Source organism: Phaethon lepturus, unplaced genomic scaffold (assembly GCF_000687285.1).
Source record: "Phaethon lepturus isolate BGI_N335 unplaced genomic scaffold, ASM68728v1 scaffold57656, whole genome shotgun sequence".
NCBI lineage: Eukaryota > Metazoa > Chordata > Aves > Phaethontiformes > Phaethontidae > Phaethon > Phaethon lepturus.
This window is the reverse complement of record NW_010546678.1, coordinates 2,016-12,378: the sequence shown is the minus strand read 5'-3', so window position 1 is coordinate 12,378 and position 10,363 is coordinate 2,016.

The window sequence follows — 10,363 nt, the reverse complement described above, 5'->3', positions numbered from 1 at the left end:
AAAATCACAAGGAAATGAGTAACAGTTTTTATTTTAAGGTTAATTACATCATTCAAGAAAACATCACGAAAAAACCCCAAACTATCCAACCTTTATTTCTTTCTGTATGGTTAATAAGCAATATGGGACACTTTAGAACACATGATTAACTGGGAAACAATCATCAGTATACAGCAGTGTAACAGTTTGTAAATAACTGTTCAGTTTGTTTTCTGAGAGAAGAGTGAGTTTAGTTACAAAACTAAGCTTAATTTAACCTAAATTCCATTATTTCAAAAACATCTGGAATATGTTACTCAATTAGCAGTATACAAGAGTAATAACTACAAACTCAAGCTTCTCCTTGACTGATATATCCAGTGACACAAATTCAACCACTACATATGCTGCCTATTATTTCACTGTACATCTGGCTTCAGCAAATCCAGGACAGGATAGCAACAAATGCATGGAGAGGTAAAGAAGTTTCATGAATCATCTTTAAACTCCAACATAAGACCAAACACTAACATCTTTTAGCTAACACAATTGAAGTTCTAAATATTTTGTAACATTAACAATACTCTGTAAAACTTAACTACAATATATACATTTTAACTGTCATGAAAACTTTCTATCTTTATCAACCAGCACTCACTCTAAACCAATAGATAAGCTGTAACAATATTTTAAAAGCTACAATACACCAGGCAAGCAAATAAGTTAAAAAAATAAATATATACATCAGAGTGTAAGCAGTTGCTTTTAAAAAGTATCATTTGGAAGTGCATCAAGAAGTGTAGAAAGAAAAAAATGAATACTTCATAACATAGATCAGAAAAGAGCTATGGTCAAAGACTGCTCAGAAGATAAGAGGGTTTTTATAGATACATATATGTAAAAAAATAAATGTAAACCCCCAAAAATTCCTCAAGAACTGCTGAGGAAGAAAGGGCTGGCTAAGTAAAAGCTACCAACCAAGCAATTTAAACTCAATGATTACCCCATCATTAGCTCTGGTGAAAAAGTCTTCCATTAAAAGACTAGAGAAGGTAGACTGAAAGCTGGCTAAGTCTTGCACTCTTGTGTATGAAAATACCCCATAATCACAGGCTCAGTACAAAGCAGCACAAACACTACAAAACTGAACTTTGCCTTAATGAGTCTGGTAGAAAAATATTAAGTTTTGTTTTGTTCCTTTTCTCATTAGCATTACTTCACAAAACTACACCAATTTCTGGAGTGCTTCACAATGCCTTTTAAGTTGAAAAGAAAACACTATTTTAGTAACCAGAAATTATACAAACTATGACTTGTTAAAATTGCAAATAAGCCTTATAACTTCAGTGCTAAATGCAGCACGCTATTCCAGTTTAATTAGCCAAGACAGCACTACAAATAAACAGAAAGACATATATACATTTTACCGAAGAATCACACCGATCTCACAATTTAAGCCTCACTATTAATTATTTCATATTGAGTTTATACAAAAAGTCTTAAATTCAAACATTCATTTATTCCCAAAAGCACTTTCAAGAAAAACTGGGACAAGCTCTCCTCATTTAGAGCTAGTTAAAATTAGAATCCCCTACATACAAACACCTGCTATCACACAAATTTACTTCCTAAGGTTATAGCAAGTAGTACACAAGTCAGCCAGACTTCCATAATTTAATGCAGCTTTTACAGAAGGGAGGAAAAACCCTATGATGCATCTAGCTGATGATGCATCATCCCTTCAGATCTCTTGCCTTCTAATACAAAGGCTTGCAGCCAAAAACGGGATAAAGCGCAGAAGATACCAAAACAACTCAGTGGTATTTTATTCAAGCCGACTTAGACTTTACTAGAGCTACTGTGATACTCAAATTTTCAAAATCTGTTTACTCTAAGAGCAGGTGTATGCAAAATTTATGTTAACAGACCCCAGAAAGAAGGTATATAATGTGAGCTAATTCTTTGACAAATAATCATTCTGTGAAAAACAATTTCACATAATCTGACTAATCTGAATAATTTCTGTAGAAACTCTTACCATGAGGGTATTCCAAAGCATGTTATAATTATATACATCGCACAGTACTGCAAGTCAACTTCTGGGGCAGGGAATCACAAAACAGAAACAAAAAACAAAACCACAACGGAAACAAAAGTCCCACCACATGAGTGTTGCATGAAGCAGCAGGTCCCAGGTGAAACTCAGCAGCAGTAATGGTGCCACACTGAGAAGCAGCTACTATTGCTTCTCTACGCTTCAGTCATCTGGGGATGAAAGGCTGCACTTTGAAGCCAATGCCATGGGATCATAAATATAACCTCTTACAAAAGGCCCAGGAAACAAGTGCAACATAAGGTCTTTGGCAATCATTTTTAATGGACTGCATAGAATTAATGCCACTATAAATTAAACGCTATAACATCAGTGAGAAACAAAATATCCCTACAAATAGCACACTGACTTGCAAGAACATATTAAAAAACACACATGCAGACTATATAAATGTGGGAGGAAAGAGGGCTTTTTGCCATTTCTAAAAATATGGGAACAGGGGAAACAATCAGATAATCCTGCCACGGATCCACAATCTATTAGCTTGAAAGACAAAGGGTAAACTCATTTTCATTGTTTATTCAATTTATTTTTTTAATATCATTGTATTTCTTCATAAACATTTATGAAATACTAATTAATAATTTTCACTAACTGTCACTGCTACTTAATTCATAGATGCTGGCATTTTAGCAACTGTGCAAGAGATTAATCTGAAAAATTAGCTTTTTGATCTAACACTACAGATCTATTGCTAGTGTTAAATGAGAACTAGTCTGCCGCAAAGTGCAAAACAATCTGCTATTATAAGAAAGATGAAGATGTTTACAGGAGTTCCATGTGGCTGACCCTTTTGTGATAAATAAAATACCAGTGGGACTTAGACCTCACAACTAAATTCAGAAAGAGCAGCACATACACTAAGTTACTTTGCTTCCAACAAAGTTTTTTCTATTTGCTGTAAGCTATCCACAAGTCTCACATATAAAGCAAACAAAAACTGAAAGGCATGGTTTTATACCAGTTCACATACTTTTGGATAAAAACGACTAAATCAGTGTCCAAGCTTTTTGAACATATCACATTTTTCATTCAAATACTGTAAAAGGGAGGTACACATCAGCTTTTTCCTCACCACATGACCAGAACTAATGCAGATGTGCCATATATTCTACCTGTGCAGCAGCAACAGGCATGTTGCTTCATGAAGTACAGAGTTTACTGTAGATGCACTACCCCATTTCCAAGGAAAAAAATGCTTATAAAATTTATATAACCTGCTCCTACCCACAGACTTTCGTAGAGGTAACTTGTAAGTAGGCTGCAGACCAGAAGAACTGCTCTAGCAATGTCAGTGTCTTTCCAGGAGCAAACTTTCCTAGATAGCAAAAAGGGGTTACTTGTATTGCTTTTTGCATGTGCAAGAGATACATGCCATGTGAAAGACAGCAGTACGAAGCATTCAACTCCATTAGAAAAGTTTTGCTAGTCCACCTCTGGCAGACACAAACACAACTGCCTTATAATCTTTTAATCTTCCTTGTCTTCATTCCCTTTCTTTCCTGCATTTTCCTTTGAGAATATTAAATAGCTTAGTAATTTGAGTTCCTTATTAGGTCTAAAGCAGGTGACAGTTTACTTTGTTAGCCTGACTCCAAAGAGATGTTCCATTTGTAAACAAGGAATGAATGTCTCCTAGTATAGGTTGGAAACCAGTGCAGGGCTCTGCAACATGCCTTTTTTGAAACAGGTCAAAGCTTTATTAAAAAAATGTGATTTTTTAAGCATTCATCATATAATCACATTCCAAGAACATCTTTCCTTTGAAGGTACATGAAGAGTGGATGAAAAGACAGACAAATCAGTGACCAATTTTTAAAAATTGCCGGTAAAGTTCTGACAGCCTGCAGCACTTCAGTCTCATAGGCGTGCTGCTGCATTATCCCGCTGAAGTACGCTGCCACCACACAGAAATGTGGCGGCTAGTCATGCAAGAACAAAATGAAGTTAACTGGATCAGTCAGTCCTGCTATGGCTACTCAGAACCATTTCTCAGCCATGACACTGCACAAATCACATGACAGCTCAATAGTCTACAGAACATGTGAACAAATGCAGTTACCCAGGGAAAAACCTTCACCTTCACCCCATCCCTGTACCTCCAAAGTTGCCTGGCAAAAGTGACCGATAAGTCCTTTTCCCTCCCAGTATTTTCTTCATAGCAAGTAAACGATCCTGGAAAAAAGCTGAAGCACCTCAAACATCACAGGAATTCTCTCAAGTCAGAACACAAGCCTTATGAAAACTCTTTCAATGTGTTCCCTACCTTTTCATCAGGGCATTGCTTCTACACTTTGCCTCTCTTGCTGTTAGCCAGGCTTTAACATAGACTTCTTGTTAAAGTTTCATCCCCTATAGAAACAGTAAAACCAAAAATTACAACAAGAACATATTTGTCAAAACTTCCTTACTGCACACTCCCTGCACCAGGCACGTTAAATGAACATTGTGAATTGTTGCAGGACTCGCTAAGACAAGGTTATGTGTCACAACTGTTAAGAAAAGTATATGAAACCACCTTTTAAACTTAAGAAACAAAATATCAAGTTTTACGCTGCATTGATATTTTAAGAATGTAAACAACATAACACATTTATTACCTTAAAGAAACAAAATCAAAGAATGGCTGAGCCAGGCACTTCAAATTATTTCAACTCTTCAATTATTTTCTAATAATAAATACCTTCCATGTCTATTCATAGAAGGTGTTAACCAGCTATGAAAGTGCTCTTTTAGCTCAATAACCTTTCAAAGCCTACTTTAAAACAGTCTTCCTCTTTGCAAAATCCAGGTGTTTAAGCAGAGCCTCCTCGCTCCACAATCAGCAATACACATATGCTCTTCCATCTAGCCATCTTACTCCAATTCCCCCTTCTTGCAGTTACAGTCTCCTTGCTGTTTATGGCCACAATTCACTGCTTTTCTTCAGTTATGGTATACTCAGCTCGTAAATACTAGTATGACCACTTTTAAGCATTGGTATCACCACAGACAGCTTGAGTTTGTGTTTTACACAGAGGCATGAGCAAGCCAGGCAGCCTGTGCTACAGTTAAGCATTTTGAAGCAACAGTTTTCCACCATGGGACTGAGGACAATACCTCACTGGAGAGAGTCTCAGACTGCAATCTCCCAGAATGACTCGTTAGCATCAGCAAGGCTGTACTAAAAAAAAAAAAAAAATTGTCTAAATGAGGCTTCTCTTTGCCAAGACTTGGAGAACACTCTTAGAAGATTACTGTGAGAAGACTTCAGAAAACAAAGTGTAACATAAGCAAGGCTGGGAAGAAACACATCTCAGGAGGGTTTATGCAAACCATGAAACATTTGCTTACATTCCTGAAGTGGAAAAATTTGGGGAAAAACCCCTACACTAGATTATCAGAATTATATTTTTGGGGCACAAAGTTCAAGGTTGTGTTCATAACTCCAACGTACAAGACAACTTATCTCAGATCATGCAGAAGCAATTAGCACTGTTAGTTCATTACTACTACAGCAAGGGGGGGGTGGGGGTGACACCTCAGAGAGCAAATCCAGCCCCTGGTGCAAGTCCTTCTAACCCGTACAGCACTATGGACTGGGACCAGTTAAAGACACTTATGGGCCGATAACTGACTTGGAACATTTTTACACAAGACTACAAAGACAGTATGCAGCAGCAGCACTACATATTTTTGTCCAATGACCTGATCTGTAATACAAACTTTCCAGGAGTGTCAGAGATTGTAATTTTAGGAATTACCTGCAGACCTCAAGCACAGCTACAAAACGCCTAAGAAATAAGCAGCATTAACACATGAATAATTTCTCCATGGACACTGCAAAAACCATCTGTCCTAATCAACTATCTGGAAAGACAATGAGAAGAGTTAAAGGAAAGAAAAAGAAATATACATTTATGCATAACAAAGAACATAGAGAACCGCTGCCACTCTACTTGTGCTCTATTTCGTAGTAGTTGCAGCTTGTAGAACATATTTACAACTAGATTGTTGTCCTCCATCTATCAAGTAAAAGATCTATTTGGTCAACAAAAAAGGTTGAAAGGTTCTACATTATTACCCCAATACAACCAGAACCTCTCCTCGCATTTTTATTTTTCAGTAGGACATTGCCTATACTTTTTCTTCACATTTCTTACTACTACAGTTAAACAAATGACTGCAACAAAGTTGCTAACAAGCAGGGCTAAAGTGATCAACTCCATTACTTTTTAGACCCTATTGCATACATCTGCACTCCATAATGTTGGACAACACAGTAGTTAACAAGAAGCCACTAGCCTCCACTAATCTCCCTTTGGTGCTGCATCAATAGTAGTACTAGTGCGAAGAAACATATTGGCATACAAAAAAAACAAACCATGAAAAACCCCAACAATGTTCTGCCTCTACACCACTAAAATGGAACTGCTGTTGAGTTTTTTGCAGGCCCATTCACAATTATCTGTACCAACTCCTGGCTAACGTACTCTCAAACAGCAGAGGAGATAAATCAAGAGAGCTCAGAAAACTTGGCAACAAAGGATCTGTAAGAGGTGCCCAGGAAACAGAAAAGTGCTGGGTAAGAGCGCAGGGACAGAACACAAGACTGAGTTTGGGAGCAGAAAACAGGAGTGCTGGCCAAGAACTAAGGGACAAGCAGATCTGTTCAGCAATGTAGGAAGAAAGAAAAATTAGGCTTGAATTCAGAGGCTAATCTAGATTCAGTGGGATCGCTGCAGTCAGTGAGCAAGGACTAGCCATCTAGAGCATCAAAGCTTTGAGGAGGAAGCAGAATAACTGGCAGAGAGAAGGCAGGAAGGAACAAACTTCACCCTGAGGGAGAGATCAGGCATTTTCTACATCTTCTATACTTTCCACCACCACTCACCAAGTCTTCCATTTGTTTGTGCTTCATTGCTGTTTTTAGTCTCAATAAAATCAAGCCATTTAATAAGAGAGTCTAACAAAGCACAGGCTGCTTAAGTGTTCCTTATAGTTGTGCCACAGCAAAACCCCACAATATTCAACCCTGACTGCAAAAATTCAAGAAAGTGATGTTCAAGTATCCCATGGGATTCCTGACAGAGACAAATCTTTCTGAAGTACAACTATGTTTGCAGGGAAGGATGAAGAAAACAATTTATAGCACATCATGGGGAGGGAAGCCAAGGTAAACACTAAAAAATGTAAATATTACTTCATTCAAAACACAGTCAGGACAGCAGCTAGTCCGTATTTTTTGTACGACTACTTATTACACAACAACTTTTTAAAAGAAGTCCCCCAAACAGAATGTTCAAATGGCAAATGAAAGCAGCAAATATTCCAATATTGAGCTTCAAACCCAAAATCTGTCACTGAAAATGTCAAAGTGCATCAAGCAAGACTGACAGAAGTGGCCTGCTTTTACCCAGCCATGTCTGGACACACATGTCAACCTCAGTTTGGCTTTGAAGCCATTCTGTACCCAAATTAAAATTTTGAATTCATGCTGTGGTGGAGGGAAAGACAGGTGGGAATTGTTTCTAACATTTTTTGCTACATTTAAAAATAAACTTTAATTGTAACTTAGAACATTTGACATTCTTTTTTTCTCTGGCCAGCAAAAATGTCCTGTAGGTAAGAGAACTGGACCCAGCCATGCTGCAAATTATAAACACTGAGTGGATGACGTGCACAGACTGCAACTGCAGGCTGTAACTGCTGTTTGCAGATGATCTACACCACACTGGAAAGGTTTAAAGGAGAGGTAGCACTGACTAATACCTTCCTCATCTAGTAAATCTCTACATCCAGTTAACAAAACATTCATCGTGTACCCCACAGAAAAAAACAAAAAAAAAGTGTGAATGTACTGCTACCACTTCAGCTACAAATACATCTATCAACTAACACATATTGCTGTGACAGTTTCCTAGCTAGGTTAGCTAGCAAAGCAATATAAAACAACGTTAGGGTATCCCCTCCGATAATCACAGTAAATCAGCTAAGTGCAGTGATATGCTAAGGTAACTACTGCTTCAGGATTCCAAAGTCAGCTCAAAACACCTTTTTGTAACATAGAACAGACATATCTCAAAACCCCTTCCCCATCTTTTGGCCCAAAATTATTAAATAACTGCATCTAAAGGCTGGAGCATACTGAGTCAGGGAGAGTCACCTGATGTGCTAGGTATTATGAGAAAAGTACTCACAGAAGGGTTTGCCCCTGGCACGCCACATAATGAAATCTCACTTCAACAGGAGTTCAGCCTACAAGGTGACCATGAAGTTGTACAATTTGTTAGAACACTGCTCCTGTACCGGGATTTAACGGACAGCACTGTGCTCAGCCTGATTACCTTTGTACTTGCAAGATCTGGACAGCTTTCACTGTAATTTTGCAGTCAAAATATCATGCAGACTTGCTGACATACAGAAGCTACCAGTGCTGGACCAGACCCCGATCTTGGTTGTAAAATAATTCCTTAAGCCTACAAGTTGCTTCTGAAGCTCAAGACAAACTCAAAACTCAACAGTCCAGCCCGCAATGCCCTCCTCTTCGTTTGCATAATGCTTGCACACAAAAAAAGTGGGGTTTTCCTCTTGGGACTTTTTCATTTGCATATATGTACATACAACTTATACAACACACTGCTTGTCCACTTCTATTTCAGACGGCTAAATTGAAATAATTTGATTAGTATTAATGATTTTTTTCTGACCCAAATTAAAAAAAGTAAAATTTTTCAGTAAAAATTAGTGAGGACATAATTGGCTAACTTACTTCTAACACTCCTCCTTACTCTTCACATCCTATTTTTATACCATAGTTCCTCCTCCTTTCACCTCCCTGCCCCATTATTGCTTACTTCCATTTCACTTTATTTCAGCCTCTACAGTAACCCTGTATCTAATATATGAAAGTACACTTTGAAAAGGTAAAAATATGCCATTTAGAAGAGTAAGGCCAACACTTTCTGAAGTCTTTTGTTTCCACTTCTCCTCCACAATCTCCTCCTGGTACTATTCTGAGCTCTTTAGGGAACTACCAATGACTACTTCTGCATCATAGACTGCTACTAAAATGACTGCTATAGATCAAACCTCTCAGCATCACTGCCTCACATAGCCTTCACTGTACATTTTAGTTTTGACTCTATAGTCTGTGGGGGGCACTTTATAAGCATACATGCATCAGCAGAGTATTTCCAGATCAGTCATAGGCCAAGCTTCCAGACCAGGCATAGACTAAGCCTGAACTGAAGGACAGCAGAACCTCGTTCACTTGAAGTAATTACTTGGTCAGTACCACTGTTAGAAATAGTTGATTGCAAACAGTTGAACAGTGCTGATGCATTCACTGTTTATACATATTCATCTCCTACCTGTTAGCTATCCTCAATTAAACCAAGGCATAAATGGCTTTAGCTTGCAGAGGATTTGCTGCTTTTAGTATGGCATAAAATTTATATCATGATTTGTGCTGCAGTAGCAAATATTACTCATATAGAAAATTGATATATAAGGGAATAGATGCAGGGCCTTTCCTGTGCTCTTCCCTAAGAACACCCAGCAAGGGTACAGCACAAGGGTAAGGGACAAGTACAACTCAGCCCTCTAAACCACACCTCCACTCTTACTTTTTGTGCAAGCTTAACCTAAACTTTCTTCAAAGGTGCTAAATCTTTACAGGATTTGGGATGCGGTGCAGGCTGGGATTCATTTTTGGGGTTTTTTTTGAGAGTCAGCATAAAAGAATTTGAATTTTTAATACATCTAAGAGAAGTCTAATTCAAATATTTTCTTTTTAACACAGAAGAGAATTATACTGGAAATACACCAGTCCACAAAAACTGCATCATGTTTCGTTAAGGCACTTAAACAGAAAGTATTTCTGTGACTTTTTTGGTCCTTCCCCCTTCCTTTTAAGAAGTATTACAGTTCTTTCCAGGAAACTTCAGAACAAATACTTCAAATCCACGCTACAGATGTAGCAAACCTGAGCTACTGGAACCCTCTGTCAGACAGCAAGATACTTGGAAACCACCAATACCTCAAACATTATGTTTGAACAAGGTTACAAGGTTACATGGACTTTTTTTTTAAATCCAATATAAATTGTGCAACGTTTTAGCCTCCAACTTTTTGGTCATGCCAACACTGTATTTAAAAACTAAGGTCAAAGTTGAGTAAAGGACAATGAATGGAAATAAGACTTCCTACAAGTCTTCATTTCAGGAGATATTTAAAATTAAGGATGGTTTTGACTAAGTGGCTCTTGTGCTATTCCCTTTCCACAACCCA